Source organism: Lynx rufus, unplaced genomic scaffold, assembly GCF_022079265.1.
Source record: "Lynx rufus isolate CCGP_SWC_20201006 ecotype Redwood Valley unplaced genomic scaffold, mLynRuf1.p SCAF_1, whole genome shotgun sequence".
Lineage (NCBI taxonomy): Eukaryota > Metazoa > Chordata > Mammalia > Carnivora > Felidae > Lynx > Lynx rufus.
In genome coordinates, this window is record NW_025814823.1 from 65,247,421 (window position 1) to 65,269,899 (window position 22,479).

At 36.9% G+C, this 22,479-nt stretch overlaps 1 non-coding gene across 1 annotated transcript; it reads right to left on the bottom strand.

Moving 5' to 3' along the window:
* Window positions 1-21,756: 21,756 nt before the first annotated feature.
* Window positions 21,757-21,863, bottom strand: LOC124522948 (U6 spliceosomal RNA). Its single transcript, XR_006964873.1, has one exon. It is a non-coding gene; the product is annotated as a U6 spliceosomal RNA (small nuclear RNA).
* Between the last annotated feature and the right edge of the window lie 616 nt (window positions 21,864-22,479).

The following is a 22,479-nucleotide window of genomic DNA, read 5'->3' on the forward strand; positions in this document are numbered from 1 at the left end:
GGCAAACTCTGAAATCAGGTCAGGCAAGCTAGACACAGTGACCCGTGGATGCCATCCATCTGAAACTCATTGACATCTGGTTTGGAAAGAGGAGGCATCTGGTAGAAGGAGATGTGGAAGGGAGGAGGTGGTGGCAGAGGGGAAAAAAGGACCCTCAATCTGGCAAGGGGAGCTAGAAGTGGGAGGATGGCCTATGGTCGGTACGCATGTAACTTAAGAGGTCTTGGATTGCCACTCCAGTTACCTAGGACCCTTTTCAAGAAGCATCACAGCTTCAGAGTACATTGCTTTATTCATAGGTTTATTCAGGGTTGTTCTATTCAGGGTTTAGAGTGCATCGATCAGGTAGCATGCAAATCGGCATGTACATTTCCACATTAACTATTCATCTCCTCTATAAATTTGGGGGTGGATTACTAACCTTCCTTTGAAGCATTTGTTTAATGAAGAATCATCCACACCTCATAGGTTATAGTGAGGACAAAATGAAACAATGGTTGTAAAGAACTTCACGTGATCCCTGATACATGGTCGTCATTCTCACTAACGCCGGCTGTATTAACTCATACCTTTCGTTACCAACTCCTGAGAATTCAGGTTGTCTATAAGTGATATTTGGGGAGCAAGGCAAGTGATTACTTTTCAAGGTCTCAGAGGTTTATGTCCTCACTAGATTAAAAGAGGAGGAAAGAAAGGGTGGGAGGAAAGCTATCTAAAATAACTCCTTTGGTGACATTGACTCAATCACTATGGACAGGTGGGCTAATGGCCACATATCAGATCAGGAAAGGTCTCAGAGCAGGGTCCCCATGTTTGGAGAACCGGGATAGTCAGTCCTCTTCAACTTCACCAGGTGTTGCTGACAGAGTGACCGCTGTGTTCTACCCCGTTTTGTTCAATAAGCCCTGTGGTCTTATTACATTATTTTTCTTGGCACGATGATTTTTAGGAACACATACATCTCATCATAGCAGAATTGACTGTCCTCACAATCCTTGATTGTATATACATTTTTACTAATATCACTATATGCTTATTAAAAAACACACACACACAGCAGAAAGGAACCAACTAGAACAACAGCTGGTTCTAATGTGAGGAGGAAATACCCTTTGTCCAAAAAAGCCACAGTCTGGGCCCTGGATGCCACTTCTACTTTGGCTAAAAGAGCTTTGCAAAGAACTTGTTTTATACATTGGAGGATGCACGAATATTTTTTTTTAATCCCAGATCTATTAAAGTTCTGCATTTCATTGAGTAAATTGGAACTGTGAGCAATGAAGCAAGATTTGCTCAAGGTCCCATAGCAGAGTCTTTGTCTTGATCAGCCTGAGAAGCTCTGGTGTCCAGTCAGATGCAGCAATTAGGAAGGGGGGGGGCATGGGTTTGGGCTTCTGCAATTGCTCAGACAAAAATGTTCATCATCTGGGGTGTCAGTCTTCTCAATTAAATGAATACAAATACCTTCCCCAGAAGAGGTACCGTCAACCTATTTATTAATTGAAGGAATAGAAGCATTGTAGAATTGGAAGAGACACGGGTGTCAATGCAAGCATGAGTGCATGCTGTTAGTACTTCTCTTGCAAATACCATGCTGGCATTGAGGGGCTCCTGTATGCACTGTGCATGCTGCTGGAATTAGGGAGACTTAGATATCAAGACAGAAAGGTGAGTGAGGCTTCAGTCAGATCCTATTCATTCCATTTTGACACACTACAAAGGTCTTTATATCAGCTTTCCCCCTATATGCAGAGAGAATAACAGTCAATGGTCTCATAATCATTTGCCCAAAAGCCGGCGCACGAGGACCCACCCTTGTTGTATGAGGACATTTCTAAGCAACAATTAATGTACATGGTGCAGCACAGGTCCAAATAAATCTGAGCAATGAAGAGGCAAAAACTCTAGAAACAGTTTTCATAATCATCGAATGTTCACTACTATCATTCTGTTTTGTTCAAAATGGTTCCCTGTGTTAGTTGCACAATACATTTTACATGTCAGCAGTCAAAGTGAGATTAGTAGTGTGTTCGTTTTCAGAGACCAATAATCTAGAGCACTTTAACCATCAACATAAAAGTCTGAAAGTACTTTCCCTACGAGAATTGCTGGTTTCTCATTTATTTCTGACTCAGGCAAGAGGATGACAGCAACAGGAGAGCAGCAATCATGCTCCTTCTTTCAAGAGTCTCTACGCTGGGTCACTGTCTGCTGCAGAAAATGCTAATGTCTGCTTCATTCTGATTATCAGTTGTACTCAGAAAGTCGAGGAGGGGAATGAAGGGGGAAGCCCTAGGATAATTGCTTTTATTTCAACTCATTGCAGAGAGGAAGTGCATGACAGATAATATAATGCATATGCATCAAGAAAAGGATAATTCACTTCAGATAAAGTATGAATCTGGAGGAAATAAAGCAAGAATAAGCCCTCCCCTGTCCACAAATCTGTCTCCAGTATGAGAGAATTCCAATGGAAGAGGTGCGAATTCATCTTTAAAATGGGAATTCATCTTTAAGGTATCTGAAATATCATGGCTGTGTAGGACCAAACAGGACCTTGGAGACCACCTTTCTTTTATTCTCATCATAAATCAGCATTTTCTGGCTGCTCTACAAGCTGCAGCCTGAGAATTGAATTCAGTGCTAAAGGCCAAGTGTTTAAGCCGCTCTGGCATGCATTTATTTCACTGCGAGATTTAGATACCAACACAATGGAAGCTACTTTCCTTTTATCCAAGTGAAAAACAAAAACAAAAAAGATGGAAGAGGGTCCCCAAATCCAGTGGTATGTCAGTTTAATTCACGGTCTAAATTGAAGTCATAAGCACCTTAAAGGCTTGGTGACTGAATAAGAAGCTGCCTAGCTCCTCAGGTGCTATGGTGACACAAACATCTTCCAGGGAAAGAGGTAAAAATAAGATGGGTATCTTTAAAAAGATTTCATCTGATTTGTGATTGTTTTAACGAGACCCAGCGTAACTGAGGGAGTGACCTGAGAACAGACAGGTCCCATATCTGTGTGTTATAGAAAGTTCTTAGAACTACAGCTCATTGTTTATCTGTGTTTAAAAACTGCCATGGGAAAGCTCTGTTAGGTAGTGTTCCATGACTCTGCAAATGATTATAGTACATCAGGAACATATGCTCCCACAGTTCATTGCGGTTTTCTTCCCCTCACTCAGGTATCTGAAGGGGATTTGAACAGAAGGAGCCAGACAGTTTTCCTTCTCAGGAGGAATAGTTTAGAGAAAGGGTATTGAAGAGAACAACTCTAAAAGCAGCCAACCACCAACTGAGTGAGATGCTTGAAATACTGAAAGTTGTTCTCCAGTGTTGCTTATGGTTTCTGACTTAACACACAGCACTGGTAGCTAATATCCAATATTCACAATAATCATTTCAGAAGAGAGCTTTTTAGTCACTTAAATCTCCGAAGTTCAAGGTCACAGATTTTTTTCCTTCATGTAAGACATCACAGGCATTAAATTAGAATTACTCTCTAGGATGGTATTGAAATGTCCAAATAATTTTGATTTCTTATAGTTTACCATCATTTAAAATTATTTTTCACAGGGCGCCTGAGTGGCTTTAAGCTATTGAGCATCCAACTCTTGATTTTGGCTCAGGTCATGGTCCCTGGGTCATGGGATGGAGCCCTGTGTCGGCCTCCATGCTGAGTGTGGATCCTGCTTGAGATTCATTCATTCATTCATTCATTCACTCTCTCTCTCTCTCTCTCCCCTTCTTCCTCTCCCTCTGCACTTCTTCCCTGCTTGTGCTCACTCTAAAAATTTAAAAATTAAAAATGATTTTTCACATCTTTTCTATTATAAAGGCAGAATATTGGATCCTTTCTGAAGTCCCTTTTAGTTATATATTTTTTAATATATTTACAATATTCTCATCACTTCAGGGGTGATTCTCTACAAGGAGAGCTACTAGTTTGGGATACTGCACATGCCAAAATCTACAAAAAGAAATAGAAAACTTAAGCTTTGCTATATGTCTGATGTTTTTACATATATCATTTCATACTAACAACCAGCCTGTAGGATATTTATTCCAATAGGAATTGGAACCCAGAAAAATGAGAGACATTCCCAAACTCAAGCAGTCAGTAAGTGCCAAAATCAGGAATTAAATTTAAACTTGAATAGCACCAAAGTCCACATGCTTTCTTCAACTTTGCTCCACCTACTACATTAACTTTCTCTTGGAATTGTGAAAACACAGGAAATATTATGTTCTACATTTCACTATAAGACAGGAAAATGTCACCAAGAGCATTTCTCTTTGACTCCAAGCCCATTCAAGACAATACTGTATGCCACTCTTGGCATCAACAGGGCCAGTTGTGGTACCTCACATATTGAATATATTCAGAAAGTAAGTTGAATAAATAAACTGCCCCCTAAGAGATAAGTGACTGAAAACATTAAGTGTGAGTTCAGACATATTTGATTTATCCCTGAAAAAGATACAATTCTTCCACTGTTATTGATTAGAACTTTTTTTCAAAATTTCTCATTCCAGGAATTTGTAACATTTCCAAAATTCCAAAAGTTATACATTCTAATATTTAAAGAACATAATTTCAATATGATAGTAATGTCTAAATTTGACATACTAGAAGTCACAGCTGTAATTAAAAGAAAAGAAAATATACAAATCACTTGAACTTACCAAGATTGTGTAACTATGCCATAATCTGCTAGTATCCAATAAGCCCTGCTCTTTTAGAAAATCCTCAAAGTGACTGAATATTTAAATTTATACCTCTGCATGAACCATTGAGACTTTAACAAATAGGAATTAGTAATTTGCTATAAATATTAAATGTTCAGTTTTTCTACTTTAATATCACCATCTTTTCCATCTTGAATGAGACCTCTATTGATTGTGACTTGGTTTAGAAGAGAAATTACCAATCCGTTTCATAATCCTTAAGGTTATCACTATTTGTACAAAAGGAAGTGATTACCATCCTGTAAGCAAAATTAATTTTAATCCAGTTTTGTAAAAAAAAAAAAAAAAAAAGTATTTCCAAATATCAGTGTGAGCCATTTTAACATTAGGCGTTACAAACCAAGCAACATAAAAAAAAAACGGTATTACCACTCAACAATTTTGGCAGCATAGCGAGTTCTCCACATTCCAAATCTATTTGACAAAATACACAGCTTATTTTCTACTGTCTTCATTTACCTGACTCAGAGTTCTGATTATCCTCAAGGCATTGCTCCTGTCCAAGTGAAAACTCTATTATAGCTTTACCTAGATTTTTAGTGGATACTGGGAAACTAAAAGGACATCTGGGAAAAGATGGCAAATTGAACACATATTTACGACACACACACACACACACACCAGCAAGAAGATATATTTAAAAACCTAACCATACAACGACAGATGAAATGGGGAGAACAAGGGATGTAGCCACAACATTTTGTGAATTAAATAGCAGAAGAACAAATGATGATGAATCAGCCAACCCAGCTAAGTTGAAACTCAAGCAAGCACTAGAAAGAACCAAGAAGCAACCTTATTTGCAGTTCACACAGACACAGAATATTGATGTAATCAAAACTATGATGAAACAGAGCTGGAAAGGGGAGACATGGGGGATGTGGGTGTGGTTGAGCTGAATCATCTTCCATAGTAGGAGGTCAACACCTGATGCTTAATGTTGAAAAGGCAAAGAGGAGAGACAAAAGCAAATTATTTAAAGATCTAGAGGGGCACCTGGGTGGTTCAGTCAGTTAAGCGTCTGACTTCAGCTCAGGTCACGATCTCATGGTCTGTGAATTCGAGCCCCTAGTCAGGCTCTGTGCAGACAACTCAGAGCCTGGAACCTGCTTCAGATTCATTCTCTCTCTCTCTCTCTCTCTCTCTCTCTCTCTCTGCCCCTCCCCTGCTCGTGCTCTCTCTCTCTGAAATAAAATAAAAACATTAAAAAAATTTAAAGATCTAGAAATAATAGCAAAACTAACAGAATTTTACATAGTTGAAAACATTGGTTACTCAAAGGAACAGAAAAGTGGGAGAGAGCACAGGGGGACATGCTTCTTCACATGAAAAGTTAAAGCATTTACATATGTGCATCTGTAACAGATAAAAACAAACTAAACTCAAAGAGATAATGATCACTTCTTTTGCTATAACAAAGACAAAATTTTCTGAGGCCCACAGACACATGTAGCTTTCTAGAGAGGTTTTTTTTCCATATCACATTTATCAAAATATTTCAATAGACTGAACAGTTTCATGAGAGTTAGACTGGCTAAATACTTTCCCACTAACAATACAGGATATCGGACTAGTAAGTTAACCACTTAGAAATCCATTTCCACCTATCTAAAACTGATATTGTCACAAGTTGATGACTTAAGACTGTCCCTAGAACATAAATTCTTCTATAACAACTTTGAGTTTGTGTATTCAGTCTTTTAATTTTGTTTCATTACTAAGAGGACAAATCATCCATGCCTTTTCCTTCCCCCATTCCTCTCCTGTCCCTTTGGCCTAGCCTTGTCTATTCACATTGTTATGCCTCAGCGTTGCTCCTACCAAATGAGCCAGAGAGAATGGGAGCAGATCACTTACTGATACCATTCTGTATCAATACTGAACTGGAAAATAGTATCAATACACTATGTATCCAAGTGAGTCACTAAGAAATACTCCATTGGAAGGAATATGGTATAGTAGTTAAGAATTTGAACTCAACTGCATGAACTCAAATCTCAGCTCCACCACGGACTCGCTCTGCGATTTTGGACAAGTTGCTTAATGTTGTGCTCCTACTTCTAAATTTTAAATTGAGATTAAGAACAGTACCTCCTAGAATTGCTACAACCATAAAATGGTTCAGTGAATTTAAGTTCTTGGAATGGTGTCTGGAACATAGCTGACACACTGATGTTAGTTTTATTATTGTTGACCTCAGCAAATAACCTTTTGGTCCATTATATGGCTGGGAACAAGGAAAAAGAGCTAGTTTTATGAGAAAGTTCAAACCCTATTAATACATTAAAATAGCATCTTCCCTTTACTAGTGGAGCTCTTTGTTGTGGAAGAGAAATATTGGTGGTGCAGGAAAGCATAAGTTTTTATTCTTATAGTATGAAGATCCTGATTCCTTATGATTGCAGATATTTAGCTTTTCTTAATTCATGTTTTTTCTTTTTTTTAATGTTTTTATTATTTATTTTTGAGAGGGAGAGAGACAGAGTGTGAATGCGGGAGGGTTAGAGAGAGAGGGAGACACAGAATCTGAAGCAGGCTCCAGGCTCCAAGCTGTCAGCAGAGAGCCTGACACGGGGCATGAACTCACGAACCTTGAGATCATGACCTGAGCCGAAGTCAGATGCTTAACCGACTGAGCCACCCAGGCACCCCTCTTAATTCATATTTTAAAGTCACTAGAGTTCATACACCTTTACTGGATATTAAACATGAGTTTACAATGATAATATGATGATCCATTAGACCCTGCCTTTAGAAATCTGAAAATGCTTTTGCTTCTTACTGCTTGCTAATTTTCAGGATTTAATTGCACAGCTTAAAAGTAATGTGTATCCTGCAAAGAAAATATTTACAGAGGGCAGGTAAGATCATGCACAGGAGAGCTGATCATGTACAAAATCAGCATGCCAAATGGCATAACTCAGAGGGCATTAATGGAAGGGACCAGTATACTTACACTATCACTGATAAATTCCTGTTTGAAAATTGTAATTGCCTCCTAAAAGGTTATCTACTTCCAATTGCTCTTAAATACACCTGCCCACAGAATCCTTTCAGGTACAGTTATAATCATAGCAATACCCTATTCAAACATCTTCAATGTCTCCCCACCTGCTGTGGGAAATCAATTTCACCTGCTCAGTCCAAGGCACAACACCATCTGACCCGCACTTCCTCATGAACACAGAATATGGCTTGACTCTGCAGGATACAATCAACTCAGAGCATTTGACTCTTATTAACTATGCCCAGTACTCATCACCCCAATGCCTATAGTTAGGCTTTATTCCACAATTTCCCTAAACCATTCTCCATGAAAGCCCACCTCTGGCTTTCCAAATTATACTAGTTACTTATTCAGTCGAAAAGTACTCCTTTCCAGCAGCACCTGGGTGGCTCAGTCAGTCAAGCATCCAACTTCAGCTCAGGTCATAATCTGACGATTTGTGAGTTCAAGACCCGTGTCAGGCTCTGCACTGACAAAACGGAGCCTGCTTGGGATTCTCCCTCTCCCTCTCTCTCTGCCCCTCCCCAGTTCTCTCTCTCAAAATAAATAAATAAAGTTAAAAAAAAAAAGTATTCCTTACAAAAGCCTGGCTTGTTTCCCCCCAGCAATACTTTTTCTGCTTAACACTTTCACAGTGTTTTAGCTATATTTTAATGTTTCTTGTATTGTCACACATCTGTATTTATCTACTACTATACGGTAGTTTCACAGAAGGCACACTTTCATCTTGTAATTGTCTCTTAAAATCACGGATAGAATTTGCCTTGAACATAAATAACGTTTAATACTTATTGAATTAAGTTGAATTGAGTTTGTATATTGACCACTAACGCACTCATTCAAATTTATTGTTTTACAGATAGATTAATTTTCAAAATTGTAAACCTGTCTCCCATCTTATGATATAAATTATTTTCTAATATCAAATGCTTGAAATCCTAACAATTAAGTCAACCTTAGAGGACACTCCATCTACCATTTATTAAAGAAAAAAAATTATTGGAAGCCTATTTTATGTCTAAATTTCTGAACATAATTGGATTATCAAATTAGAATCACATGAATCAGATATCTTACCTGTTGCTGATTTTCTTTTGCTGCTGTAACAAATTGCCACAACCTTAGTGACTTAAAACAACACTTTTTAAAAATCTTACCGTCCTGATGTCTGAAATAGGCTTCACTGGACTAAAATCAACATGTCCACGAGGCTGCTTTATTTTTGGAGGATACAGGAGAAAATCCACATCCTTGTCTTTTCTAGCATTTAGAGGCTTGCTTGCATTCCTTGACTCAGGCTTTAGTCTCCCATCTCCAGAGTGAGTAACTTGAGCTAAGTCCTCTTCATGTTGCCATTTTTATAGTGCTCATTCACCTTCCCTCTTCTATTTATAAAGACGCTTGTGATTACATCGGACAGAGCCAGGTGATCCAAGCTAATCTTCCCATATCAAGGTCAGCTGACTTGCAATCTTAATTACATGTGCAGCTTTAGTTCTTTGCTATATAGCCTAATGTATACCAGGTGCTGGGGGCTAGGAAATGCACATCTTTGGTGAGCCAATATTCTGCCTACCACAGCTAATATCAAGCTTTACTAATGATTTAAAGAATACAAGCAATTAAGAGGCACAGGTAAAGCAAGATAGATCTAGGCCATCCATGTGGTTCCCCAAGTTCCTGACATTCAAAATATGCATTCTCTGACCTATCCACAGCAACAGAGATTATCTCTGAGTAAGACAGGTTATTTTCTCAGCAAGCAAGGAGATTTTTCTTTGTTAATCATCTCCATTTTGCACTCAGATCATTTAATGGCTTACATGATATTCCTCAGGGAAACTTGCTTCATAAATCCATATATTGTGTTTGTTTATTATAAGTAACCCCGAAAGAGAAATATCCTCCTGAAAAAATTCTACTGGTACATACTCTTTTCCTAGCCAATATCATTAGTCTATGTATCATAAGTCTCATTATTATCAGCATGTTTACAAGTAAATTAGACTAATGCCAGACATTCCTTTTGGGGAGCATCCTTTGATGGAGGGGGAGAATGGGTCACAAGTCAGATGTTTGAAATAACTTCTCCACAGTCAGTACGCCAGGTGCTGATGCTAGAAAGGATAGTCGCAAAAAAAGGGAGAACCTCTGTTTTTAAGGTCACAGTATTAGTGGAACTTAGTAAGAAACATAATAATCAGAGTAAGTGTGTTTTACTATGCTAGAGAAATAAGACTCAGTGGTGAAACAGTAAGGAGGCATTAAAAGATCATTTAGTCAAAGAGTAGTAGGAGGTGGGCCTATACAGAGATTGGAAAATGCACTCAGAAATTTACTACCAAAATACAAAAGAAAGCTGGTGAGTCTCCTATAGAAAGCAGACAGAATGGAAATGAAGAAAAGGATGGCATGTAACAATTATCAAGAAAATATCATCTATCATACTTGGTGAAGGTTGAATATCCCAGAGAGTCTGCACTGGAAAAAAGAGATAGAGAGAGAGAGAGAGAGAGATGGAAAATGAGAGAAACATAAGAAAAGCAGGAACCAAAAAAGGAAAGCAACCATGTTATCTGAAGTGGTAGATTCCACAGGTCTAATACACACAGAGATATCTGAAAGCACTTGACACCAAACATAGTTGGGGAGCTAGAAAAGAGTCCAGCCTTGTGAAGATGTCATCTAAGTTGATCATAGAAGCACACGTAAGAGCTAACCAGAACACAGAGAAGGGGAAACAAGGGTAAAATCATAGGGAATCTGATCTTTTCAAATCATCATATCTTATTTACTGCCAAAAAAATAAATATTCACAATGACCATATATTTTATTAATTTCTCAAATTTAAATGTTTTAAGCAACCCTCAGAAGTGAACATTTATGATCATAGAAAATATTCTAATATGATGCATCAGCCTTTGAAGAAGATACTACTAGAAATTTCAAAATTTATTTATAAAATGCCTCTAATTTTTATTGCATAGTTGTAAGCACTTAATTGATGTTAGCTAGTTTTATTTTTAATTATGAAATTTTAACAATGTGGACACACTATTGCTACTTTGAAAGCTAATCCCTCATTTCGACAGAAAATTTTATGTTAAAAAACAGTTACATGGCTCATGCCCATGAACTACTAACTGCTACACCAATTGCCTTCCCACCATTAACAACTAGAAAATGGGCAGAATATATGGAGAAATAAATCTTTCCAGACAGTAATCCCTGAGAGAAGGGAAAGTAAGCTCTCTGCTTTTTCCAGTTTACTGCCTAGGGGCAGTTTGAGGCTTCAGGAAGTGAAGGGGTAATCCAAATAGAGGTTGTCAGACTCAGTTGAAAAGAACAAGATTGGAGGTTGGGGGGCTGATGTGCTTAGAATTTGTTTGGCAGAGTTTAAAAGAGAAAAGGAAGGAAAGAATTTTCCAGAAATCTGTATAGAGCTTTCCTTGAGTGTCTGACTGAGTACTTATCAACACATGAATAAGAAAAAACTGCCTGAGGCCAATAAGAATGACTGGAAACAAGTATGGCAAACAATGCTTATACCTCTGTTTTTGTGCTCTTCACTAAAATATCTTTGACTATTTTTTAAATTAACTTCTCAAATTCAACACATGAAGCATTGGATACAATCTTCAGAGGACTCATACCTTTGCAGTAAGGTTAAATTAATCCTAGATTAAATGCTGCTCTAAATGCCACAAGAAAGTTTGAAAAAATCCATATGGTTGACATAACTAAATACCAGAACAAAATCCAACACCCTTAAAAGGAACACAACACAATCCAGTATCCAACCAGGTAAAATGCATATATAATGTTCAGCATCAATCAAAAATGATCAGCCACCTGGGTGGCTCAGTCATTTAGCATGGGACTCTTGATTTTGGCTCAGGTCATGATCTCAAGGTTCATGAGTTTGAGCCCTATGTTGGGCTCTGTGCTGAAAGTGCACAGCCTGCTTGGGATTGTCTCTTTCTTTCTCTCTATTCTCCTCCCTCCCCCCGACCCAAGTAAATAAATAAACTTAAAAAAAAACTGATCAGGTAGGTAAAAAAGGAGAAAAATATTACCCATAACCAGGAGTAAAAATAAACAGAAACAGATCCATAGAGAGATGATACATTAAAAATAAACAACCAGGAAGAGGAATTCTGAACCATAAGTCATGACTGAAAGGGGGATAAACTCATAGACTTTCTGTACAGTGAAAACAATCTCCTAAACATAAACACATCCACAATAAACATTGAAAATCTCAGTCTCAGCAGACACACTCTCTAACCATTCAGTGACCTATCACTAAATACTGGACAACCTCTAGGAGGTCAAACTTAAAAGTAAAAGAAAAAAAACTGATCAGCAAAATCATATATGTGTCTAACAGCAGATCACCAAAATATATGAAACCAACTCTGGCAGAATTTAGGGAAGAAACAGACTATTCAAAACTGGTAGTTAGATATTGACAAAAGAGAATAAATTAAGAAAAATTAAATTTTTTAAAAATTTAAATCTGAAATCAAAATAAAATCCAATTTGAAAATTCACAAATATTTGGAAATTAAACAACTAACTTCGAAATTACCAATGGAGCAAAGAAGAAACCACAAGGAGATTAGAAAATGCTTTTTAGAACTTAACTCCAAAATTCATTGAGTGAAGCTAAAATAGTATTTGGAGGAAAATTTATGGTGGTAAGTGCCCATATTAGAAAAGAATAACTTGAATAAGTGACTTAAGATTATACCTTAAGAAACTAAAAAAAAGCAAATGAAACCCAAAGCAAACAGAAAGAAGATAAAAATTATAGTAAGAATAACAAAATATTTTTTAAATGATAGAGAAAATCAACAAAGCAAAAAGTTGACTCTTTCAAAGATCAGAAAAGTTGACAGACTTTTAGTTAGATGGATGAAGAAGAAAAAAAAGAGAGACTTACATTATTAAATTCAGGAATGACAGAATGGACATCACCTCTGACCTTACAGAAGTAAAGTTATAAGGGAAAACTATTTAAAAATCCATGCCAAAACTTTCCAGGGGAATTCTACCAAACATTTAAGGAAGAGTTAACACCTATTCTCTTGAAACTGTTCCAAAAAATAGAAATGGAAGGAAAACTTCCAAACTCATTCCATGAAGCCAGCATTACCTTGATTCCAAAACCAGAGACCCCACTAAAAAGGAGAACTATAGACCAATTTCCCTGATGAACATGGATGCGAAAATCCTCAACAAGGTATTAGCCAACCGGATCCAACAATACATTAAAAAAATTATTCACTACGACCAAGTGGGATTTATACCTGGGATGCAGGGCTGGTTCAATAACCGCAAAACAATTAACATGATTCATCACATCAATAAAAGAAAGGACAAGGAACCATATGATCCTCTCGATAGATGCAGAGAAAGCATGTGACAAAATACAGCATCCTTTCTTGATAAAAACCCTCAAGAAAGTAGGGATAGAAGGAGCATACCTGGAGATCATAAAAGCCATATACAAGTGACCCAACGCTAATATCATCCTCAACGGGAAAAACTGAGAGCTTTCCCCCAAAGGTCAGGAACAAGACAGGGATGTCCACTCTCGCCACTGTTATTCAACATAGTATTGGAAGTCTTAGCCTCTGCAATCAGACAACACAAAGAAATAAAAGGCATCCAAATCGGCCAGGAGGAGGTCAAACTTTCACTCTTCGCAGATGACATGATACTCTATATGGAAAACCCAAAAGATTCCACCAAAAAACTGCCAGAACTGATCCATGAATTCAGAAAAGTTACAGGATATAAAATCAATGCAAAGAAATTGGTTGCATTCCTATACACCAACAATGAAGTGACAGAAAGAGAAATCAAGGCATCAATCCCATTTACAGTTGCACCAAAAACCATAAAGTACCTAGGAATAAATCTAACCAAAGAAGTGAAAAATCTATCCACTGAAAACTATAGAAAGCTGATGAAAGAAATTGAAGACACAAAGAAATGGAAAAAGATTCCATGCTCCTGGATAGGAAGAACAAATATTGTTAAAATGTCAATACTACCCAAAGCAATCTACATATTCAACACGATCCCTATCAAAGTAACACCTGCATTCTTCACAGAGTGAGAACAAATAATCCTAAAATTTGTACAGAACCAGAAAAGACCCCAAATAGCCAAAGCCATCTTGAAAAAGAAAACCAAAGCAGGAGGCATCACAATCCCAGACTTCAAGCTATACTACAAAGCCGTAATCATCAAGACAGTATTGTACTGGCACAAGAACAGACACTCAGATCAATGGAACAGAATAGAGAACCCAGAAATGGACCCACAAACATATGGCCAACTAATCTTTGACAAAGCAGGAAAGAATATCCAATGGATTAAAGACAGTCTCTTCAGCAAGTAGTGCTGGGAAAACTGGACAGCAACATGCAGAAGAACGAACCTGGACCACTTTCTTACACCATACACAAAAAGAAACTCAAAGTGGATGAAAGACCTCCATGTAAGACAGGAAGCCATCAAAATCCTCAAGGAGAAACAGACAAAAACTTCTTTGATCTTGCCCGCAGCAATTTCTTACTGAACATGTCTCCAGAGGCCAGGGAAGCAAAAGCAAAAATGAACTACTGGGACCTCATCAAAATAATAAGCTTCTGCACAGCGAAGGAAACAATCAGCAAAACTAAAAGGCAACCGACAGAAAGGGAGAAGATATTTGCAAACAACATATCAGATAAAGGGTTAGTATCCAAAATCTACAAAGAACTTATCAAACACAACACCCAAAAAACAAATCATCCAGTGAAGAAATGGGCAAAAGACATGAATAGACACTTCTCCAAAGAAGACATCCAGATGGCCAACCGACACATGAAAAAGTGCCCAACATCACTCATCATCAGGGAAATACAAATCAAAACCACACTGAGATACCACCTCATACCTGTCAGAATGGCTAACGTTAACAACTCAGGCAACAACAGATGTCGGCAAGGATGCAGAGAAAGAGGATCTCTTTTGCATTGTTGGTGGGAATGCAAGCTGGTGCAGCCACTCTGGAAAACAGTATGGAGGTTTCTCAAAAGACTAAAAATAGAACTACCCTACGACCCAGCAATTGCACTACTAGGCATTTATCCAAGGGATACAGGTGTGCTCTTTTGAAGGGACACATGCACCCCCATGTTTATAGCAGCACTATCAACAATAGCCAAAGTATGGAAAGAGCCCAAATGTCCATTGATGGACGAATGGATAAAGAAGATGTGGTATATATATATAATGGAGTATTACTCAGCAATCAAAAAGAATGAAATCTTGCCATGTGCAACTACATGGATGGAACTGGAGGGTATTATGCTAAGTGAAATTAGTCAGAGAAAGACAAAAATCATATGACTTCACTTATATGAGGACTTTAAGAGACAAAACAGATGAACATAAGGGAAGGGAAACAAAAATAATATAAAAACAGGGAGGAGGACAAAAACAAAAGAGACTCATAAATATGGAGAACAAACTGAGGGTTGCTGGAGGGGTTGTGGGAGGGGGGATGGACTAAATGTTTAAGGGGCATTAAGGAATCTACTGAAATCGTTGCTTCACTATATACTAACTGACTTGTATGTAAATTTTAAAAAATAAAAAATAAAGTTAAATAAAAAAAAATCCATGCTAAAAACTTAGATAACTTAGATAAAATGAACAAATTATATAAGAAACAAACTACCAAAATTGACTCAAGAATAAATAGAAAATGTGAATTGACCTGTAATAAGAAATATAGTTATTACTACTACTAATAAACTACTCAAAAAGAAAACCCCAGATCTAGATGGTTTCACTGGTACATTCTACCAAACATTTAAGGATTTAGTTTGCTACCCATTTTTCACAATCTCTTCTTAAAAATGGAGGAGGAAAAAAAGGTAACACTTCCTAACTCTTTCTATAAGGCTAGTATTACTCTGTCATCAAAACCAAAGACATAATAAGAGGGGAAAACTACAAACCAACACCATGTATGAGTATAGATGCAAAAATCCTCAACAAAATACTAGAAAACTACATCCACCAGCATATAAAAAGGGTTATAAAACATGATGAAGTTGAATTTATTCAAGAAATACAAAGTTGGTTTAACATCTCTGAAAATCAGTTAATGTAAAACATTGTATTCATAGTACAAAGGGGGGAAAAGTACATCATTTCACTAAACACAGAAAAAGCATCTTACAAAATCTATCACTCTTTCACGATAAAAAACACTTAATACACTGGATATACAATCAAATAAAGAGCATTTATGAAAAATAGCACAGCTAACATAATAGTTAATGATGAAAGATTAGATGCTTTTACCCAAACCCAGGACAAAACAAAAAGTCTACTCTCATCACTTATATTTAACATTGTATTGGAGATTCTAAGCAGGAAAATTAGGCAAGAAAAGGAAATAAAAGTCATAAAGAATAGAAGGGAAGACAGATTAGAAAAAAAAGACATGAATTTATCATTATTCATAGATGATACAGTGTTATATATATATATATATATATATATATATAACAAGAAAAAATTAGAATAAACAAGTTTAATAAGTTTTCAGTACACAAAATCAATACACAAAAATCTGTTGTATTTCTATAATTTCCAGCAGTTAACAATTCAAAACTGAAGTTATGAAAACAACTTCAAACAGCATCAAAAAGAATCAAAATACTTAGGGAGAAAGTATTTGCAAAATATAAACATCAGATTCAGACTTCCATCCAGAAAATATAAAGAACATTTACAACTCAATATTGGAATAACCACCTGACATTAAAAAAAAATGGATAATTGAGTTGAACAAAACTTCACCGAAGGAAACATATGGGGGCACCTGGGTGATTCAGTTGGTTGAGTGTCTGAATCTTGATTTTGGCTCAGGTCATGATCCCAGGGTCGTGTGATCAAGCCCCGGATTAGGCTCAAACTGCGTGTGGAGCCTGCTTAAGATTCGCGCTCTCTCTCTCTCTCTCTCTCTCTCCTCTCCTCTCCTACCTCTCTCCCCTATCTGTGCTCTCTCTCCCTAAAATAAAAAAAAAGGAAACATAAATATCAAATTTGTCATTAAGGAAACATTACTACTTATTAAGGAAGTGCAATTTAAAACCACGAGAAACCACTAGATATCCACTAAAATAGCTAAAATTTAAATGAATGCTATACCAAGTGTTGAAGGACTTAGAGCAACTAAAACTCACATATATTGCTTGTGGGAAAACAAAATGGTACAAAGATTTTAGAAAACAATTTGGCCATTTATTATAAAGTTGAACATGTAATTACAATACATTTCAGGGGTGTCTGGGTTGACTCCGTCCAATAAGCCTCCGACTTTGGCTCAGGCCATGATCTCACAGTTCATGGGTTTGAGTCCCATGTAAGGCTCCACGCTGACAGTTCGGAGCCTGGAGCCTGCTTCGGATTCTTCTCCCTCTCTCTCTGCCCCTTCCCCGTTCATGCTCTGTCTCTCTCTCTCTCAGAAATAAATAAACATTAAAAAAAATACATTCCAGAAATCCCCACCCTAGACATTTATCCAAGCAAAATTAAAAACATATGTTGACATGGATAGCCTAGTTTTCTATCATCTGGCTAATGGATAAACAAATTGTGGCCTATCAGTAGAATACTATTCAGCAATTCAAAGAACAAACTATTGATATAGGTGACAACGTGGATTAAGCTCAAAATCCATTATGCTAAGTGAAAGAAGCCAGACACAAAAAATTACATCTTGTATGATTCCATTTGTTTATAACAATAGACAAGGTAAAACTATATTGACAGAGAGTAGAGACCAGTGGTCAGAGGCTAAAGATAGAGGCAAAGCATTACCTGCAGAGGGATAGGTGGGAAACATGGGGATAATAAAAATGTTCTATATCATGATTGCCATGGTAATGATACAAATGTATGTATTTGTGAAAACTTAATAAACTGTACCTTAAAATGGGTGAATTTAACTTTACTAAATTATGCTTCAAAAGATGCTTTGTTAAATGAAAATAAGCATGTTATAGGCATATCTTACATATAAATCAAAGAAAAATATTAATTCAGGGCTAGAAATTATATTTAAGCCTTGATGTGGAATAATCTTAGTAATGGGGATGTATAAAATTTATTTCCACTGGGATGTATAAAATTTATTTCCACTGGACTGTACATGTCCATGTCTGATTAACTACTAAATAATTTTTTTTCAAATTAAAATTACTTGATTAGTTCCCCAATGTATCACCAAAAAATATATGTTCCTTTCTTCACAATATGAAACAGTAAGAATTTAAAAAGAAGTTGAGGCCAGTGTTTATTTGCTTTTCTTTCTTAGAAATCAGTGGAAGACATAATTTTTTTTAATGTTCATTCATTTTTTGAGAAAGAGCAAGATAGAGCGTGAGCAGGGAAGGGGCAAAGAGAGAGGGAGACACAGAATCTGAAGTAGGTTCCAGGCTCTGAGCAGTAGGCACAGAGCCCAACCCAGGGCTCAAACCCACAAACCCTAAGATCATGACCTGAGCTGAAGTCAGACGCTTAACCAATTGAGCCACCCAGGAGCCCCTTCAGTGGAAGACATAAAAGTTAGAAATCTCAAATTCAATGTGAAGTCTAATATTTTCCTTTGTGAATGCCTTAATATATTCTTACTTTTCTTTTCCTTGTCCTTTTATTGAGGGGCGCCTGGGTGGCGCAGTCGGTTAAGCGTCCGACTTCAGCCAGGTCACGATCTCGCGGTCCGTGAGTTCGAGCCCCGCGTCAGGCTCTGGGCTGATGGCTCAGAGCCTGGAGCCTGTTTCCGATTCTGTGTCTCCCTCTCTCTCTGCCCCTCCCCCGTTCATACTCTGTCTCTCTCTGTCCCAAAAATAAATAAACGTTGAAAAAAAAAATTAAAAAATAAATAAATAAATAAATAAAAGTATATTGAAAGTCTCTTTATAAAGTAATTGGTCTCTTTAAGCATTATTCACTTTTCAATTCTCTTCATTTTTACAAATACCTTATCATCTTCAAGTATGCACATACACACACCACATATACACTCAATTAAAAGTCTATATTTATCTTCAGGAGGAAATTTCATAGGTTTTAACCATTGATTTTGAAGCTTGAAATGATTTCAAAACAGAGATAAGGTTTCAAGAAAAATCTCAACTGAATACCCTGTAAAATAAAATGTGTTTCTCTGTTAATTAACAACTGAATAAATAAACTATGATCTTTTCTCAAATGAAAACCTATTGTTCCAAGAATTCACCTCCACCTAGTCAAAAGAATGCAAGGAAATTTTTTCCTTTTCTAAGTAATTAATTGCTCTCAAGATATGGTGGCTCCATATTTTCAATGTTTGAGTAATGTAAACAGCTGATAATTGGTGTGTGACTATTCTGAGTAGGTGATATCTAAGTAGATTATCAAGTAGGTGAAATAGGCACCGTGTATGATGTAAGAATCCCTAAATTTTATATTCTCCATGGCTTAAAATATCTCCATTCTAAAATTTTCACTATATTGTCAACATAGCTGTTCCCAACAAATAATCGTTTACCATCGCTTTTTTTTGAAAACTGAAATCACCTTTGAAATGTGTTCCCTGAACAAAATAACATCATCATGCCATTATTAGTTACTAAATCAAAGTAAAATTTAGTTTACAAGATTAGCACCCACTGTGTGTGTGTGTGTGTGTGTGTGTGTGTGTGTGTGTGTGTGTATGAATTAAGGAGTAATAAACCCATGACCCAAACTTTTGCGTTTTGGCTTCTTTCTCAGTCTATCAATCTATTTCTCAGTAATAACACTTACCTACATTTATCCACATGCTACTTTCAAAGCCTTCCCTTCTCTAGCTTAAAAGTCCACAGCATTTAAAACTGTAATCCAACTCTTCTTTTATAAAACCATCTCCTCTTAGCACATCCATTATTTCCTATTTTCTTTCTCTGTCTCCAGACATTTCTTTTTGTCTCCTCTTCTAGTTGTTTCTTAATCCTTTTGCTGCTAAAAAGTAGGCATTGCTTAAAGTTTGCCCACAGCTTTCTGCTTTCTCAATATTCTCTCTTGTCTAGCCTCACCATCTCAACACCGTGACTATTTAATATACGTAGTATATGTTAATGTAATGTATAATGTGAATGACTACAGAATTTATAGTTCCCAACATAACTGCTCTTTCTCATTATGTTAGGATACTTCCAACCACCTGTAGGACATTAATATTTATCCCCAAGTACCGTATGTATTTCAAACTTTTCATGCAAAAAAGTAAATTAGCAATTTCTCTTTCTCATACCAGTCCCTGGTGCTGACTTGCTTTCTCTTTCCTTCAATAATACCAAAACTCTTCCCAACATCCACACTCAGAATCATATCCTTTTCTTTCTTCCTCACAATCTGTCATGAAGTCCCACAGATAACTTCTTGGCATTGCAGTCTTGTCTGTCTTCTCTCCTTCTATTTCCAGTACTTTCTTTTTCTTTTTGGTTCTTACCTGAACCATAATATTAACTCTCTTGTTTATTTTTCCACATTCAGCCTCCTTCCTCCTTAATAAAAACAGTACATGGTCACAGGATTAAATCTCTACTTGTGATACTTACTTTATCAAAACATTTAAATGACTTCCCTTTTTAATCAATAAAGTACAAACTCTCTTAGGGGAGGTATAAAGTACAATAAAGGAATAAAGTACAAACCATTTGGGGATATTCAGATGGGCTCCAATCTGTTTTTACCTCCTCTCCTTCTACTTCCTTACCTTCACTAAAACCAACCTGTCCTACCAACCAATCTTTGTGCTTATGTTTTATTTTCCAATCCCCCATTTCATTACACATATAGATTTTTTATCCAGAATAATTTCTCCCATTTCCTCTTGTTGAAATCCTACCCACATCTGAGGACTCACTTTATTTTTTTTTTATTTTTTTATTTTTTTTTATATATGAAGTTTATTGACAAATTGGTTTCCATACAACACCCAGTGCTCATCCCAAAAGGTGCCCTCCTCAATACCCATCACCCACCCGCCCCTCCCTCCCACCCCCCATCAACCCTCAGTTTGTTCTCAGTTTTTAACAGTCTCTTATGCTTTGGCTCTCTCCCACTCTAACGTCCTTTTTTTTTTTTTTTTTCCTTCCCCTCCCCCATGGGTTCCTGTTAAGTTTCTCAGGATCCACATAAGAGTGAAACCATATGGTATCTGTCTTTCTCTGTATGGCTTATTTCACTTAGCATCACACTCTCCAGTTCCATCCACGTTGCTACAAAAGGCCATATTTCATTTTTTCTCATTGCCACATAGTATTCCATTGTGTATATATACCACAATTTCTTTATCCATTCATCAGTTGATGGACATTTAGGCTCTTTCCATAATTTGGCTATTGTTGAGAGTGCTGCTATGAACATTGGGGTACAAGTGCCCCTATGCATCAGTACTCCTGTATCCCTTGGATAAATTCCTAGCAGTGCTATTGCTGGGTCATAGGGTAGGTCTATTTTTAATTTTCTGAGGAACCTCCACACTGCTTTCCAGAGCGGCTGCACCAATTTGCATTCCCACCAACAGTGCAAGAGGGTTCCCGTTTCTCCACATCCTCTCCAGCATCTATAGTCTCCTGATTTGTTCATTTTGGCCACTCTGACTGGCGTGAGGTGATACCTGAGTGTGGTTTTGATTTGTATTTCCCTGATAAGGAGCGACGCTGAACATCTTTTCATGTGCCTGTTGGCCATCTGGATGTCTTCTTTAGAGAAGTGTCTATTCATGTTTTCTGCCCATTTCTTCACTGGGTTATTTGTTTTTCGGGTGTGGAGTTTGGTGAGCTCTTTATAGATTTTGGATACTAGCCCTTTGTCCGATATGTCATTTGCAAATATCTTTTCCCATTCCGTTCGTTGCCTTTTAGTTTTGTTGGTTGTTTCCTTTGCTGTGCAGAAGCTTAAAAATATGGAACGCTTCACGAATTTGCGTGTCATCCTTGCGCAGGGGCCATGCTAATCTTCTCTGTATCGTTCCAATTTTAGTATATGTGCTGCCGAAGCGAGCACTGAGGACTCACTTTAAATGTGACTTTCTTCATGAACCTTCTTTTATCCTCTAACCAAAAAGGATCTCTCTCAACACAAACAACACATTTTTCACAGACATTTACATCAGTGCCTTCTGCCTGGAGTATTTATGTGCCTTATCTTTACTAACTTAACAACCTTTTGATGGTGGTTATTGGGTCTTGTTTTTGCATCCCCTGTAATTATGATTACAATATAGATGGTCAATAAATAAACTCTTCAGATACAGCACAAAGAGAAGAAGAGGCCACAAAGATCTGTGGAAATATATGACCAACATAAAAGACAAGAATTACTGATATAACAGCATTAAGATCATTATTATCTGTCTTGCATGTTATTGGCACTGTTGAACACATTTTAGAATATGAAATGACTATAATAAATGTTTGAAATGACTAACTATGGTAGACTAGATGGTGTCCTACCTTTCTTGCGGGTCTGACGTTTTATTATTCTATGAAATGCCATCAGTACTATTTGGTAAATAAAAGGAAAAAATACACATGACATTAGGTTCTCCCTTCCTTCCAAATTTATCCACAGATAATTTCCATTAAGTGCATCTTGTGGACAATTCCCAAGCACAGAAAGT